At 45.3% G+C, this 16,712-nt stretch overlaps 1 long non-coding RNA gene across 1 annotated transcript; it reads left to right on the top strand.

Annotated features, from left to right (window-relative positions):
- Nucleotides 1–2,547: 2,547 nt before the first annotated feature.
- Nucleotides 2,548–6,247, top strand: LOC310685026. Its single transcript, XR_014515029.1, has 3 exons — nucleotides 2,548–2,688; nucleotides 3,419–3,539; nucleotides 4,922–6,247. It is a non-coding gene; the product is annotated as an uncharacterized lncRNA (long non-coding RNA).
- Nucleotides 6,248–16,712: the final 10,465 nt, after the last annotated feature.

Raw genomic sequence — 16,712 nt, 5'->3', positions numbered from 1 at the left:
AAAGGCCTCCATCTCCCCCTGCTGTTTCCTGCTGGGAACTACATCTCCAGGTTTGCTGGAGCACACAAGGTCTACCCTCTACATGCTCAGTAGTAGAGATGTGGGTAGGGGATTCAGTTCACATTTAAAGCCAGATCTATCACATTCAGACTTTCCAAAAGAATGAGAACTGAAACACCGACATCCTTTGAAATCCATCCATACCTGAATTTTACAATGCAATTCTCCAGCCAAGCATGCATAGCCATGGCGAAAGCATGCATAAAAATGAATATATAAATGAAAATAACACTCAGAAATGCATTATATTAGGAGACATTGCTTGCACACATTGGCACATCAGTCAAAACTGCATGCGAAGATCTGTTAGGTCAATTTGTACTGAAACACTGAAGAATTTTTGTGAGTTTTTAAACACACCCACAAATTGCTGCAAAAGTGTGAAGAGCTAAACTTAAGGTTGGAAAAAATGAGAAACCGAGAGAACCAAAATGGATGGATCCTTCTATCCCTGTTCAGGAGGACAAGTCCTGATGGCATCAGCTCACCAAGGTCTGAGGGAAGAGATCTGGTTTTTGGCTATTTGGTTTTTAAACTGGGTATGGGGATGCCTGGGACTGCCTGCATGTGAAAGCATTGTTTTGACCCCTGTGGTGGCAGGAGCAAATGGACATTTCTGAACTCATGTTTTCCACGGTAACATTGAATGGGGGGGGGGGAGAGAGTATTCTCATTGTGCAAGAAGATGGGCAGGTGGGAAGGAGTGTTTAGCTCTTTATTCTCCTTCTTCCCTGCAAATGGGCTCTAGCCTAGTGGATACAGTATCTGCTTTACATGCAAAAGGTCCCTGGTTCAATCCCTGACATCTCCAGGTAGGGCTGGGAATGGCCCTGTTATAAAATCCTGGAAAGCAGCTGCTGTTCAGTGTAGGCAATACTGAACTACAGGGACCAGTGGTCTGACTCTGTACAAGACAGCTTCCTATCCAGCCTTGTCATTCGTGCCCCATCCTCCGGTCAGGCTTCTATCTGGTCCCTGGAGCTGGTCAGGAAACTAGTAAAGAAGGGCTGGGGAGGGGGGCATGAAGGTGTGTGGATGAAGGTGGAGGGTGTAGAAAAGAGGGCATATACGTAAAGAGTATACTGAAAAAGCAAAAGGAGACCCAGTGGCTCAAAAACCTGACAGCTTCTAACTTATTCACTAACACGGTGCTTCTAGTTGACTCTTAACTAAGCCGTGAGGATGGTCTGCTTCCTGATGAATAGTAAGTCACAGTTTGGACCCCCAATGGCTGCATTTGACAGCTCGGTTTTTAAAGACTTTCTCACATGTGGTCATGTTTCAGTGAACAAACAGACTTCTCTTGAAATAAGCATCAAAGTAGGGGCCATTTGCTGCTTCCATCATTACTGCTGCAAAATTCAGTCAGTTAAATATCTGTGCCCCATTCACAAATATTTCATTGCATCATTTGTGTGTTCATGTCTTGCTTGTGGGCTTCCAATAGGCATCTGGTTGGCCACTCTGAGAACTGGATTCTGGGCTAGACGGGCCTTTGGTCTGATCCAGCCTTGTCTACTGTCTTTCACCACTTAAGTCATGGTGCTTTTGCACCCAGCTTCAAAAAGAAAAGCATACAGTAGCTCTTAGGTTCCTTAAAATGCACTCCAAAAACCTCTATTATGCCTGAAATATGTAAACATGAGCAAATCCATCAATTAGGTGAAAGCCAATCATTGGACAACCAGAACTGCTATATGGTAGCAATACTGGTGGACTGTTGTTTTGTTCTTTAACCAGAAGGGGGGGGGGACTCCCCCATTGCTTTTAAATGTATGCAGTGCTACTGCAGTGTAGGATAGTGTAGATTATTCAGCCTTATCTAGCAATTCATAATAATCCAGGAGTTCCGGCAGTGGTGGTTGTTATGAATACAGGGGCATTATAAAGCATGTCCCTATTTTCATCTATGAAATGTTATTAAAAGGTATGGTATATCTGCTTAGCCAGCTAGATATGACACCAGCCTCTTGTTTAGCAACGGGAATCATAGGAAGCTGCCCTGTACAGAGTTAGACCATTAGTCTATCCAGTTCAGTACTGCCTGCATGGACTGGCAGTGGCTCTCCAGGATTTCAGATAGCAGTCCTATCTGGGGATTGAACACGGGACTCTCTGTGTGAAAAGCAGATGCTCTGTGGCTGAGCTATGGCTTTCCCCCTGCAGTTCCCCCAGCCTGCCTTCTCTGACCTGGTCCACCGCACTGAGTAGCAAACAAAATTCCAGATCCTCCTCTTCTGAAGTAAAGATGTGCTGGTCTGGTTTCACTTCTGCAAAGTGAAGCTTTAGTCGCGCGTCGCAAATGCTTGGATTTGAGCTGTGGGCGCCTTTTCTCTCGAAAGGAGAAGTGAGACCCACCTCTCGTGGAATTACGCTTGACATTTTGCGAGTTTCTCTGGAAAGAAATGTGGGTGGAAATACATGGGTAGAATCCTAGGGAAATCCACACTGGGGATGGAAGCGTATATATTCACACAGCTTCGTCCCCAAGGACACACTCTCCAGCTTCTACAAAGGCAGCAGGACAGAAGAAAGCTCCAGACCTTGCGAAGAAGCCAACCATGGGCAGTCTGAAGACCGCATTCCTGATCGCCCTCATCCTGACTCTCTCTTATCAATACACAGAAGGTGAGCACGTGGCACTTTCCTCTTACTATGTATATGTCTGTGCGCTTGCTATAATATTTAATAACTATAAAGCCCCAGAGTGTCTTGCACTGGGGAAACCCAGCAGATCGCAGGCTGAGGTCCTGGCATCTCCAGTTAAAGAATCTCAGCTATCAGATTCTTGGCAAGCAGGTGTTGAATGGTGGCTTAGTGCTCATACATTGGTGTGCATGAGTGCTAGAGAAGGGGAAGGGACCTCTGTCTCATAGAGCTGCAGTAAGCGAGAGAGTAGACCATGCCCCAGCTAGGGTCAAACATGCAGGTGGTGTTTGCCAGCTGATTAGAGGCAGGAGGGATCAGTCTGTCCCTGCTATCTGTTAAATTTTAGCAGTGACAGGGACGGCAAAGCCGGCAACCCCAAGTGTAACTGAATCAGCGTTCCTCCTAACTGCTTCCTCTCCAACGTGCTGTGTGTATAGAAAATGCCTTTGGGAGGTTTGCTTTGGTAGCTCACAGTACTCCTGTTTCATCTTGCACTTCCTGGCTAACATTCCAGCAGGGTATCAAAGTGACTCTGCTACCAGACAGCTGTCCTCTGAATATGCACCTCTGAATATGCAAAGGAGCATTGCTGAGTAGACATGCGTGAGATCAGGCTACGTGCCTCGATGACAGTAAATATGAGTGTTGTTTCATAATAATGGTCAAAATAATGTTCCTCTCTTCTCTCCTCTTCTCCCACCACCTACAGCACTGCGTCCTCGGATTCCGTCAGACTGTTGTGAGGGATATCGGATGGGAGGACAAATTCCCCGCAACAGAGTGCAGAATTACTACAGGACTCCCAGTGATTGCCGCTTGGATGCTGTTGTGTGAGTACAGAACGCCACTCCTCAATTATGTGTTCTCCTAATATTCAAATAAGGACACCTAGGTGGCCTTGACTGGGGTGAATCATTTCTCATTCCATTAAATGTCACTTCATGAAGTTTCTCAAATTTGTGTTGAGCTGCAGTTGGAGCATTTGTTGAACCATTTGTGATGAGACCAGGCAAGTGGAGGTTTGGGGGGAAATAACAAGTAAAAAGCAGTCTCTGAGAGAGAGTTGCAGAGTTCCAGAGCTGCTTTTCTAGGACTTGATGGGAAGAGTTGGCCCCAATGAAGAGATGGACAGATCTGTCAATTTCAGAGAGAGACAGAGAGAGAGAGAGAGAGAGAGAGAGAGAGAGAGACAGACAGACAGACAGACAGACAGACAGACAGAGATGAACAAGGGTTTGGGGGCAGGGGAGAAGGTAAGAGTTGGAGAGGAAGAACAGCCAAAACACAGAGAAAAGGAGGATAAGCATTGCTGCCCCCGAACAGATAAAAGTGGGGCCACCTGCCTCCATATGTACCCCTCTGTCAACTATTGCAAGGATGAGGAACCTCAACCCAAGGTTCAGTGCAACCCTCCAGGCCTCTTTCTCCAGCCCTCAGGACATTTCCTAGACCAAGGCCCTCTCCAGCCCCACTTTGCATCTTCTTTGCGTCTGGAATGAACCTGCCATTGAACAGGGACCATGCTTCTTGATTGCCTGCATGGAGGATGTGACCATGTGTGGAAATCTCTGGCTGCGGAGAGATTTCTCAGTGGTGGGGTTGGTGGCTTCCCCCAGGAAAGTGCCTGCTTTTGTGTCATTTCAATGCTTGGCAAATACCTTTAGGGGTGTTTCTTTTAAAAAGATTTCCCAGGCTTTTAAATCATTTGCTTCAGTTTCTTTTTCAGTACTGCTCTTTTAGGTTCTGTTGCTGTTAGTATCACGCTGGCCTGCTTTAATTGTGTCCCCCAGCCATCCCACTGTGTTTCCACCTGCCCCGTTCTGTCACTGCACCCCCTGATCTGGCCTGCTGCTTCAGATGTTGTGGAAGATACTATCCCATTTGTGTTCAAATAGGATTCAACTGTAATGAAAAAATGCAGTTTGTTCTGTTATGTAAATTGATGTTGCTTTGTTCTGTTGTTTATATATGTCATTTTGTTATTATATAAAAATGACAAAAAATAAATGGATTAAACAGCAGCCAGTCAGTGGGGAACAGGTGATATTTTGTGCACTTCATGGAGTGAAATCACATCTAGGGCTGGCCCTGTGGATTCCTGCACTTCCAACAGCTAGTAGATCTTCTACACAAGAGGAAGGGTAATATGATTACAGGAGGCATATGCCAAGAGATCATTTCTAAACCAAATTATTTTGCCTTTTCTCTACAGGTTTGTTACAAAGATTGGTAGGCGTGTCTGTGCTAATCCCAGGATGTCATGGGTGAAAAAATTAATGTCACAGCTGAGAGAAATTAAACCATAATTTTGGAGAACCAAAGGAAGAACTTCCGCTGAACAGGAAGGAAGACAAAGAGCCACTCTCCTCCTTTCCAGCTTCTCTGCTTCCTTCTGCTTTTTTGCCACTCACAAGCAAACATCTATAAGCATTTAAACAGCACTGAAAACAGTGTAGCTGTGGCCACTTATGCACTGTCAGAAATGCAACGTCCAAGAAGAGGATACCAATTTGCATAAGGAATATGTATACATGTAAATTAAGATATAACTGTTATAGTTTAACTAGAAATACAATGCATCTCACCATTGTGGGGCAGACAGGCTGTGATCTAGGTGGTAAATGGGGATGGGCAACTACAAGGCCTCTGCTCCTTTCTTTTTTAAGGGTTCTTTTAGAGTCTTCTGAGGAAGTGTAGTATATAAACATAATAAATAATAATAATCTTTAACTGGAATAGGTTTAAGGAGATGTATCTCCTCCAACAACCCTTCAAATATAGAAGGGTCCATCAGATTACGTATATAGGCTAGTAAATGTTATATGTTTCCTGATCTCCTCCCGAAAATCAGGGAATTGTAGTTTGTGGCCTACTAAGAAATGCCTCACTCTTTATTCAGTGACATTTCCCAGAATTGCTTGGGCTGGAAACCACCATCATTAGACCATGGTCAACACTGCTTTAAAACTGAACTGCAGACACAGACATGGTCATGGAAGGAGCAGAATAACGGCAGAGTCTTTGAGGGTCCCTTCTCCACCATTTGCACTGTGGCCTTCCTGAATTCATTCATAAAATTAGCTAACTCTAGATCATGTATGAAACCATCAATAGCAACTGGCAAGCAAGCTGTATTTACGACCGTCATATATACTCAATGCTGCTGCCATCGCTGGGCTATTGGTGCTTCCTTGCTTCCTTGGCCCTTCCTGGCTTCCTCCCTCCCCCTGTTTCTTCCCTGCAAGTACCTGCAGGGTCCAAAGCAGCTCTCAAAGGGTGTCTTCCCCCTCCTTCTCCTGCTGCTGCTGCTACAGAAATTAAGCTGAAGACTTCTTGGAGCAGGACCTTTTCCATGCTTGGCAAAGTCCCTCCTGAAGGAAGCCTGGCAACAGCCTCAGTCAAGAAGACCTTTTGTTCTGTTGGGCTGCAATTCTTCTTGCTGACTGACATTAGCTTAAACTTTCCTATGTTTATGGAAGTTTATGGAAGAAGAAAGATGGAATATAAGCTTAAAATAATAAAGATTTTTTTCAATTTATTTGATTGATTGATTGATTTAGTCACTAACAGCATTTGTAGGCTGCCCCTTAACAAAAAGTTCTCTGGGTGGCCTTCTGTATATGGCATTCACTATCCTTGGTGTCGTGGGACGCGGGTGGCACTGTGGATTAAACCTCAGTGCCTAGGACTTGCTGATCGTATGGTCGGTGGTTCAAATCCCCGCGGCAGGGTGAGCTCCCGCCATTCGGTCCCAGCTCCTGCCCACCTAGCAGTTCGAAAGCACCCTTAAGTGCAAGTAGATAAATAGGTACCGCTTTATAGCGGGAAGGTAAATGGTGTTTCCGTGCGCTGCACTGGTGCTGGCTCGCCAGAGCAACTTCGTCATGCTGGCCACGTGACCTGGAAGTGTCTCCGGACAGCACTGGCCCCCGGCCTCTTAAGTGAGATGGGCGCAGAACCCTAGAGTCGGACACGACTGGCCCGTATGGGCAGGGGTACCTTTACCTTATCCTTGGTGTCATCCCTTTGAACTTGCCCAGTTCTGGTCTTCTTATTTTTTTAAGCACAGAAGGTGCCTACAAATTTTAAGTGCCCAGAGTCTTCTGGACACTTACTTTGGTGTCACGCCCATAGGTAAAGGTAAAGGGACCCCTGACCATTAGGTCCAGTCTTGAACGACTCTGGGGTTGCGGCACTCATCTCGCTTTATTGGCCGAGGGAGCCGGCGTACAGCTTCCGGGTCATGTGGCCAGCATGACTAAGCTGCTTCTGGTGAACCAGAGCAGCGCACGAAAACGCCATTTATCTTCCCGCCGGAGTGGTACCTATTTATCTACTTGCACTTTGACGTGTTTTCGAACTGCTAGGTTGGCAGGAGCAGGGACCGAGCAATGGGAGCTCACCCCGTCGCGGGGATTCGAACCGCCGACCTTCTGATCGGCAAGTCCTAGGCTCTGTGGTTTAACCCACAGCGCCACCCACATCCCATAGATAATGCATGGCTTACTTACTTCACAGGAACAGATGAAAAGCCCTGTTGGTTCAGATCAGAGGCTTGTCTAGTCCAGCATCCTGTTCTCACAGTGACCAACCTCATGCATCTTGGGAAACCCACATGCAAGACAAAAGCGCCTTCCCCAATAGAATTCCTTAGAAACTGGTATTCAGAGGCATGTTGTCCCCAGTAAGGGAGACAGAACATAGGTATTGTGGCTAGTGGCCATTGATAGCCCTCCCCTCCATGAATTTATTTAATCCCTTTTAAAATCCATCCAAGTCGGTAGCCATCACTGCCTCCTGTGGAAGTGAGTTCCATAGTTTAACCATGGGGCGTATGAAGAAATCCTTCCCCTTTTTCTCTTCTAAATCTCTCAACATTCAGCTTCACTGGACGGCCCTGAGTTCTAGTGCTATGGGAGAGGGAGAGAAACTTCTCTTGGTCCATTTTCTCTACACCATACATAATTGTATAGATCTCTAAGATGCCCTCCTCACTTACCTTATTTTTTAAACTAAAAAGCCCCAAATGTGGTAACCCTTCTTCATGGGGGAGTGGTGCGCCCCAGCCCTTTGATAATTTTGGGGTTTTGAACCTTTTCTAGCAATGCAATGTTCTCTCTGCTGTTTGAGCATCGTTTTCCTCTCTCTTCTCCCTCACTCCAACTTGCAGTGAACCTGAGAGTTTGCTAAGCTTCCCTTCATTCCACCCAAATCCAAACTGCAAATGCCGCTAAACTTCTTTGAGTTGCGTCCCTTCTATGAGTTGTATGGCTGGATCTGTAATTTGACAAGGCAAGGGGAGGGGGGCATCTCTTCCAAGGGAATGAAAGGAAGTGATGATCAGTTGGGTGACTAACAGTCATGACTACCAAGCCTAGGAGGGAACTCGGCAGAGACATGTACAAATGTTATCCATTAGATGGCACCAAACGTCAGGCTACAAAGCACAAGTTGAGGGAAATATGCTAGCAATAATCTTGCATGTTTGTTTCCCTGTTGAAATATTGGGTGCAATCGGATGGTGGTTCAGCCCATATTCTCCTGCTTTTTCATGGTGATTTCAGATGATGCTGTCGTTTCCTGGTTTGGGGCCTCATTGTCTTTAGCGCTAATTTAGGGCTTAGGTTCCACCTGCCACTAACCCTTGGGGGCAGCCATTGGATCTGGTTTGGAAGCTCAAACTGGGGCCAGACTGCTGAGGGGGCATCTGGCTGACAACACGTGACACCATTGTTAGAAGAGCTGCTGCACTGGCTGTCCATCTACTACTGAGACAGGATTATGGTCCTTGCATTACTTTCCAAAGCCCTGAACAACTTAGGCCCAGGGTACCTCCCTCAAGGACCACCTGAACCCTTATATCCCAGCTTGATCACTGAGGTCATTTGCAGGAATGTCATTGGTCGTTTCCCGAGTTGGCGAGGCTCATGTGACAACAACAAGAAACCAAGCCTTTAGTCAATAGCAGAGGAAGCTGCTTGGGTGTCTGGGGCAGCACACCCAGGAGCAGGGCGAGCCGTCCATAGGGGTGGGGTGATGCGCACCACGGGGCCTCCAGAGTCTGTCTGCCTCCTCCCACTCAGCTCCCCTACAGCTAGGGGGGAGGCAGCAGGTGGACCATTTGGGCAGCGTGGAGCCTGCGTGCGCCCATGCCACCGGGTCTCTCCCAGGAGAGATGCATGGCTTGGGCACGCTACAGGCCCCGCAGTGAGTGCTGCCCGCCATTTTGTCATTTAGTGGTGATACCAGGGACGGACCACACCCACATCCTTCCTCCGCCCCTGACTTTAGTGTCATTGGCTCAGTCCTACGGAACTCTCTGCCAACAGAGATTCAGCCAGCGTCTTCTGTGTCAACTTGTAAATGCCTGCTGAAAGCATTTCTATTTCATCATGCTTATGCAGGCAATTAAGACTATGTGCATCCTTCCACAGTGGTTAACTGATTTTTAACTTTATTATGGTGTTTGTATGGTCAGTGCTTTTTTTCCTAAAAAAATGTTTAGGGGTACTCTCATTTTGACTCAAGAAAACCACCACTTTATAGTTCAAATCAGGAAAAATAAATACAGTAAATGGACAAAAGTACAAAGATTCACAAAATGTTTAGGGGTATGTGTACCCCTGCATTCCCCCAGGAAAAAAAGAACTGGTTTTAATGTACTGTTTTATGTTTTTATTGTTGTAAACCTCTTTGATATCTATTCATAGATTTTTATTTATATAGCAGTATACAAATGCCTGATCTGTGACATTTGCAATGCGTGCTGCCTGTTGACATTCCAGATTTCCAGATTATGCAGATTCCTACTCCTCAGCCTCCATTCTGATTCTAGGATCATTTCTCCTCCTTTCATTTAAAATATATATTTCCTTCAGCTTTTAATTTCATGGCTGGAAAGGAAATGTCAGGTTACTCCAAGGCTGACAGGACACATGCAGCCCTGTCTGCCACACAAAGCATGCACACAACCTCTCCTTGGGACTCCTCTGCTTCTGAGATGAGGGAAAGGACTAAGATCATCTTACCCATTTATGAAAGCTTGCGTTTTTTTGGTGCACAGAAGTTTCTGAGGAGGTGGGAAAGTCTACGGCCCAGGGCTGCAATTCTAACTGCATTCATGCACAGGCCAGGCTGCCAGCATGAGAGGAGGAGTGGTGTAGTCAAGAGGGGGACGAGAAAACAGGAATTGTCAAGCCACGCCCATCACTGCAATTGCCTTGAAGCTCAATTCTTATGGGACATTGCAATGGAAAATCACGCATGTTGTGAATACATCGTTGGAACCTGCAAACAAGAGAGCCCAAAAACCTTATGCAAAAGGGTTTGTGTCTGAAAACACACTTTCTGGAATCATCACTGTTCGTTGCAGGATATTCAGTAAAAGCAATGAGCATTGCCATGATGGGCTTTTCCAAGGAAGTTTCTGAAAAGGCTGTAAATGTGCTACCAAAGGTACACGGAGATTTTAAAGTCAAATTGAACTGCACTTTGTTGTATTCAGAACTTGATTATGCCCTATGGCAGGTACACTGTAAACTTAGGTGCCAGCCCAATTGGAGCGCCTGTTATGGTTCATTTATCTGGAGGTCCTCAGGGTAAAGGTGTGTGTCTCTGGGAACGATTCTTCCTGTATGAAGCTCCCTCAAACTTAAAGTATGTCAAGACATCCCTGCTGAAGGTTCCATCTTACATGAGTGTTAGATTAGCTTCCACAAGAAACAGGGCTGTTGCTGTTGCTGCCCCATCAGTCTACAAATGCCCTCTTTCAGCATACCTTCCATAGTTGGTTTGTTAAAAAGCTCATTCTCTGCTGCTTGGTTAGTTTCAGCATTACTTGATTCGAAGAAGAAGAAGAGGAGGAGGAGGAGGAGAGAATATGTACATCTCTTTGAAATGTGCTGAAAATCTTGTATATAAATCTTTAAAATAAATGAAATGCACTAAATCCTGCTCCCCTCACCTTTCGGAAGTCCCTGCAGCTCAAAGCACTGTAGCTGTTCCCTCACCACAAAACAGAGGCAGAGTTGATATTCCGAGCTGGATGGAAATGCAGTGTAATGTGTGTGGCCTGCCAGAGTGAAGGACAAATTATTTTGAAAGGAAAGTATTTTCAGGAAGTTGTGCACAGGGTTCTGGGAAGTAAGAGTTGCTAAGAACTTCCCTGCACTCTGATGTAGCTTTCCTTTTCCTGATGAACTTGCTCCAGCTCTGTCAAACCATTGAATAACAGAACCGCATGCCATTTCTGGAAAGATGGGAACCCCATGCACTCTTTGCTGAATACTGTGAAAGTGGAGGCAAGGGGGCAGCCCGGCTGGTTAGAGTCATTTCTTGTGCATTCACATGATTTGTGTTCATGATGAGATTGGGATGCTGGTCACATGTGATCCTGTTTGCCCCTGCAAAACGTTGCTCCATTTCTGGTCAAGGCAGACCTCTTTCTACTGAAATCCTATAACTTTTCACACCACAGACATTCCGTTTTTGCTGTTGTCCTGCTTTTGTTGCACTAAAGCCACTCCAGACAGCAATAATGTTGCAGCACTGGAGAACAAATAATAAAGTAGAACAGAACAAAGCCACCACTGATACACTAGGATTGTGTCAAGAACATGTTGCAGAATATACCTTTAGTAAGTACTGCAGTGTGGAGTTGCTCAAAGCAGCACGAGGAGCTGCTTCTCCCTTGAAAAAGCTTGCTCTTGCATCTATGCTTTTTAGCAAATGCAGCATTGGAACCACATGTCTCCAGAAAGAATATGCATCTCCATCCTAGGAGTGAGAAATGAAGGCCTTTCTGAGCTGGAGAAAATAGGGAGAAAACAGTGAAGTCTCTGTTTAGACAATCTGCAGCGGGGTCTTCTTCTGATCCATAGCGAAGGTCACAACAGGCTAAATATGAATTGAATCATCTATATTCTACAAGAGATGAATTCAAATTGGCATATTTGCAGCAGACATAATTGCAGCAGAGCTATTAGGAGAGAGGCTGGGTATAAATTTGGCTTACTGCTTATAGTAAAAAAAAAAAGAGAGGATTTTTATTCCCTTGATTAATGATGGACGTAATATGGTACACAGTATACAACACCAAAAGAAATAAAATTAGAATGTTAAATGATACAGGAAACCTAAGGATGCTATCAGGTGTGAGTTTGAAAATACCTTTCTTGAAGCTGGTCCTCCTGCACCTAGGAAACCCTTCTAAAACCACTGTAGTTAAGCCCACTATAGAAGAATTGCTGATAAAATTATTGGATCTGGCTGAGATGGCAAAGTTAACATGTTTAATTAGAGAAAAGTCATTACTGGCATTTGTTAAGGATGTGACATTTCATATGAACTGGTAATGAAAATGAACTGGTAATGTCAGGATTTGAATATTGAAAGAATACTGGTTTATAGAAGATGGAATGGTTGGATTTTAAGTTGTTATAGCAGAAGCCACCGAAGCCACTGCCTGCTGCTTCTGGCTTTTCAGGCAAACGAAGTGTTTTGAGTCTGCTGGTAGCACTCTAGCAAAGGAAGTGGATTGAACAGGTGGCATTGCTCTATGCAAAGAGGCGGTTCCTCTGAACTCTCCACTAGAGCAGTTATTTTTTCTCTGGAAATTGCTCCGCTTGTTTCCTTGAAGCCCTGGAGTGAATCAAAAGACAATCAACAACCCCAGGCAGAGTTAGGAGTTCTGTTCTTAAGGGGAGGAATTGGATGGGCACCAGGGTTAGGCGTATCTGTCAAGTTCACTTAATTTTTTTCCCCTCATAGGAATTCTTCAGCATTTTAGTGCAAATTTCTTCCAATAAATGTATTCTTATTATTTATTTATTTATTGTATTTCTATACTGCCCTTCACCCAAGAAGCACGGGGAAATTTACAATATACAAACACAAAAATACATAGCATAGCATAGGGCTGCCATACATCTGGACTTTCCCAGACATTATTGGGATCTCAAAGGCGAAATTGATGTCCAGGAAGGATTTCTGAAAGGTGGCACTTTGTCCTGGATCTTAGGCAAGTCAATAGAAAAACCACAGGTTTTTGTTGTTGTTGTTGTTTGCATTTTTGTAAGAGAAAGCTCAACAACTTTTGGGGTGTCCTGGTTTTTACTTTTTGAAATATTGCAACACCAGTATAGTAACAAACAAAATCAATACCCCCCAATAGTTTAAAAGGCCATAGATTAATTGGCCAAGGCCTGGGGGAAGAGAAATGCTTTTGCCTGGTGCATAAAGATTTGAAATGAAGGCACTGGGTGAGCCTCCCTGGGGAGAGCATTCCACAAGCAGGGAGCCACCACAAAAAAGGACTGTTCTCATGTTGCTGCTCTCCGCACCTCCCATGGAAAAGGCACATGAAGAACAGCCTCAGATTATGATTGCAGGATCAGCTCATAAAGTATTGTGGTCCTGAGCCATTTGATATACACATTTTTGCAGGCAGTTTTGACTAATCAACACATTTTTGCAAGTGACTTCTCTCAATATAATGAAATGTCATGTGCTACTTTTATTTTTATGCACATTTACCCACTAATATGCATTTTCATAAACACTGTTCAGTTTGAGAACTTCATTGCAAAATTCAGATAAGTGTGAATTTTGATGGATGACTACATTTGGATCTTGCACTGTTTTGGAAAGTGTGAATTTGATTGATTTGACCTCCAGTGTGAACTGAATCAAATCCCCCCCCCCATCCCTAGCCTCACATACCTGAAAGACTGAGTACTCTCATATAGACCAAACTGGGAGGTAGAGAGCCTCTGCTGCCCCCAGAGGCTGGAGGGGTGGTTATCCATAGCAGAGACTTCTAACTGGTGGCCCCCAAGCTCCGCAACTCTCTCCCTCTGGATGTGAGTCTGAAGCTTACATTGTACACATTTCAGTGGCACACCAGCATGCGCCTTTCCACCCATGCATTTGGGGACTGGTGAATGTGAGTTTGTTCTTTTGTGTATCTAAGGCTGCATTGTTTTGTCTGAATAGGGATTTATGCTATTAAGTTTTGGATACAATTGTATTCTTATTCTTACTGCACTCTTTTGTGTAGGGCAGGTAACAAGCCACATTCTGCAGTGGAGATTGTGGTGGCAATGGTGAATTACTATTTACATATCTGAGCTCTCTAGCACACCTGATTCTGGATGCAATGCTGAAATCTGTCTCCTGAGAGTTGGCAGCAACCCTTCCCATTTCAAAAGGCTAAGAACATAAAACACTTGTATTTACCTTCCTCAGGCAGCTATAGCCTTAGTTCCCTTTTCTTCTAGACTGACTTCTCCACAAACCTGTTTCTGACCACCATTATGCTCTTCCTCAGCCTCATTGCCTGTCGTTTCAAAATATTTAACTTCCCAGTTCCTTTCAGATAAGCTGAGTCTCTTTACATTTCCCAGCACCCCTTCCCGGGGGGGGGGGGGGCAGTCCCTGATCCTTCTCAGGGCTCACCCCTAATGTTGCTTAATGTGGGTGGTGAGCTTCCTGCACCTCCACTGATTCTCTGTTGTCCATATGAAGTCCTCCTCCAAATCACAACATTCCCATGCTTCTAGTTCCTTTTCCAAGCATCCCTGGTATTAGGCTATCCAGATTAGGGAGGGGAAAGTGTGGGAAGGCAGTGATTTGGGGGAGAACACCATATTGTTTTGTGCTACCCCAATTTCCAAGCGATGAGAGACTCCTGGGGTTCCAGGCATTTGCCCCGGTTCAGGTTCCTTGGAATGAAGGTCAGCCGAGACTGTGCTGTCTTTAGGATAGTTGGTTTTATTCACACATATACACAACCTGAGCATAAGATGGAGGGGCTCACAGCATTGACACCCCAGCAGATCTTGCTTCCCCATCAGTCACAGCTTTGGATCCAGCACAGATCAAGCATGGCTCTATGTCTCCAGCTTCTGGCCTGCTTCCAGTTCACACACCACACTGGCTATTGTTCTTCTACCTAGCAGTTAGGTGTTGCAGTTGAGGAAAGGCCCATCCAATAGCCTAGTGGACACCATCACTTAGCTATAGCTCTTGCACCCTAATTTGTTCTTTTGCGGTTGCTTCTTTTGAGGAAATGCAACCTTTCCCCACCCCTGTGGAGCAAGCCCATCAGATTGATTTAGGGCAGCAGCAAAATAATGTAGGCTACCTCAGTGCCCCTGACTCTACAGCTTTTGGAGCATTTTCTTTTGCCTTCTGGTGCAAAAGCAACCTTCACTCTCACTTCCTTGCTTTCCTTCCCTCTTAATTCCTACAGACACTCTCTCTCTCTCTCTCTCTCTCTCTCTCTCTCTGTGTGTGTGTGTAATGGGGGTGTCCCTGGCAGCCCCCTCCCTCCCACAGGCCAGCCTGTGCCCCTCCCTTCCAAGTCAAAGTGCATTGTCCCCAAGGCCAGTCAAGTTATTTTGGCCAGAATAACCTTTCCCTCCCATGGCTTCTTTGGGCAGGATATAAATTCAATTATTAGCCTTGCACTCAAAGGCCCATTCCCAGTTTTCATTTTAACAGCCTGATATAGCTTGGGAAAGGCATTTCACTGCAGCTATGAAACAACTGGGAGTCAGAAACTCTTGCTGATCTTGCTGATCTACTGCCAATTGGTCTACTTACTGCTCACCCCTCATGCATGGTGAAGCTTAAGGCTGTCTGCAAACCCTCCATCCATTTACTTGGGGTGTAAAAGCTGCATTGGACAAAGTGAGACTTACTTCCCAGTCCACATATGTAAGACTGGGCTGTAGGATTGCCAGCCCCACCCTTGGCTGTGTAGGGTAGCAAACAGCAGATCTGCAAGGCAGAATGAGGAAGACAAGTTCAGATGCGGTGCTGGTGTAAACAGAACCATCAAAGTCAGATGGGTCTGCAGGCTACACCATGCTTTGTTTTGGCCCACAGAGATTTCAAGGCTGAATAGGGGAGCTTTTCTCAGCTGGAAGGCTGGACAGCAGCCTCATGCCAGCTCATGGTTGCTAGGAACCAGAGACAAAGGAAGGGGACACAAGGCATCTTTGTTGGTTCCCCTATTCTTGAGGCATCCGGGTAGACCCACAGAGCTTGCTCAGAACTGAATGCAGAGCAGCAACACGTCAGACAGAGATTTCCAGAAAAACCTCAGAGCCTAATGCAAAAACACACAAATACCGCTGACAAGCAAAAAAAAGGGAAAATGCCTTTTTTTTGTTGCAGAACAGGCTCACGCTTTTAAGAGCAGGTTTTGCTTATTGAGTTTTCAGACATAACAACATACAAGCAGAAGAAACGGTAAGGAAACAAAGAATAGCAACTGTTTGGGGAATAGCAACTATATTGCAGTCGGGATAAAACAGAGCAAAAGGTTTGGTACACTTTTGCAGACATTGTAATGAAAGAGTCCATGAAGGGATGTTTCACTTCCAAAATGTCCCTTGATAGACTTTTGTTTCATTACTATGTCTGCAAAAGTGTACCAATATCATATCAAGTGCACCAATATCAACATATCAGTAAGGCAGCCTCACAATACACAGAGACCTGTGTCGTTGGGGGCTTCTGCCGCACTCTGTTTTTATTGATAAAGGATATAATCAGAAACCATACAATGTTTGGATCTAGGTTTGATTCTGCTATCCCTGCATGGATTTTTCCTAATTTCCCCAGGTGGCGTAATTTATTTTTAGATGTCCAGATGGGTCAACTTCCCCCCTGCTTTGTCCCTGTGGTCTGCCAGGGAGCAGCTGTTGATGCCAGGAGACAGGCAAAGAACATGCCACCTGCTAGCATTTGCTGCCTGAGTAGCGGTGAATCTAAGGAGCCCAATGCACTTGTGGCTGTGGTGTTGCTGCTGACACAAGGTGCTGGATGGGTGTATCATAACATGCATGGCTAACATATACAAGCATACTTAAGGTTAGGTTTCTCTTGAGATATCACTTCCTACCCCGCATTTGCCAAGACTCCAGTTATGAGCAGGTGGGGAGAGACATCAGCTGGGATGGAGTCACAGGGAGGAATCCCTTCACCTGCCTGTGGAT

This window comes from Podarcis tiliguerta (assembly GCF_965153285.1).
Source record: "Podarcis tiliguerta genome assembly, chromosome: 8".
Taxonomy (NCBI): Eukaryota; Metazoa; Chordata; class Lepidosauria; order Squamata; family Lacertidae; genus Podarcis; species Podarcis tiliguerta.
This window is presented reverse-complemented; position numbering and strand designations above follow the sequence as displayed.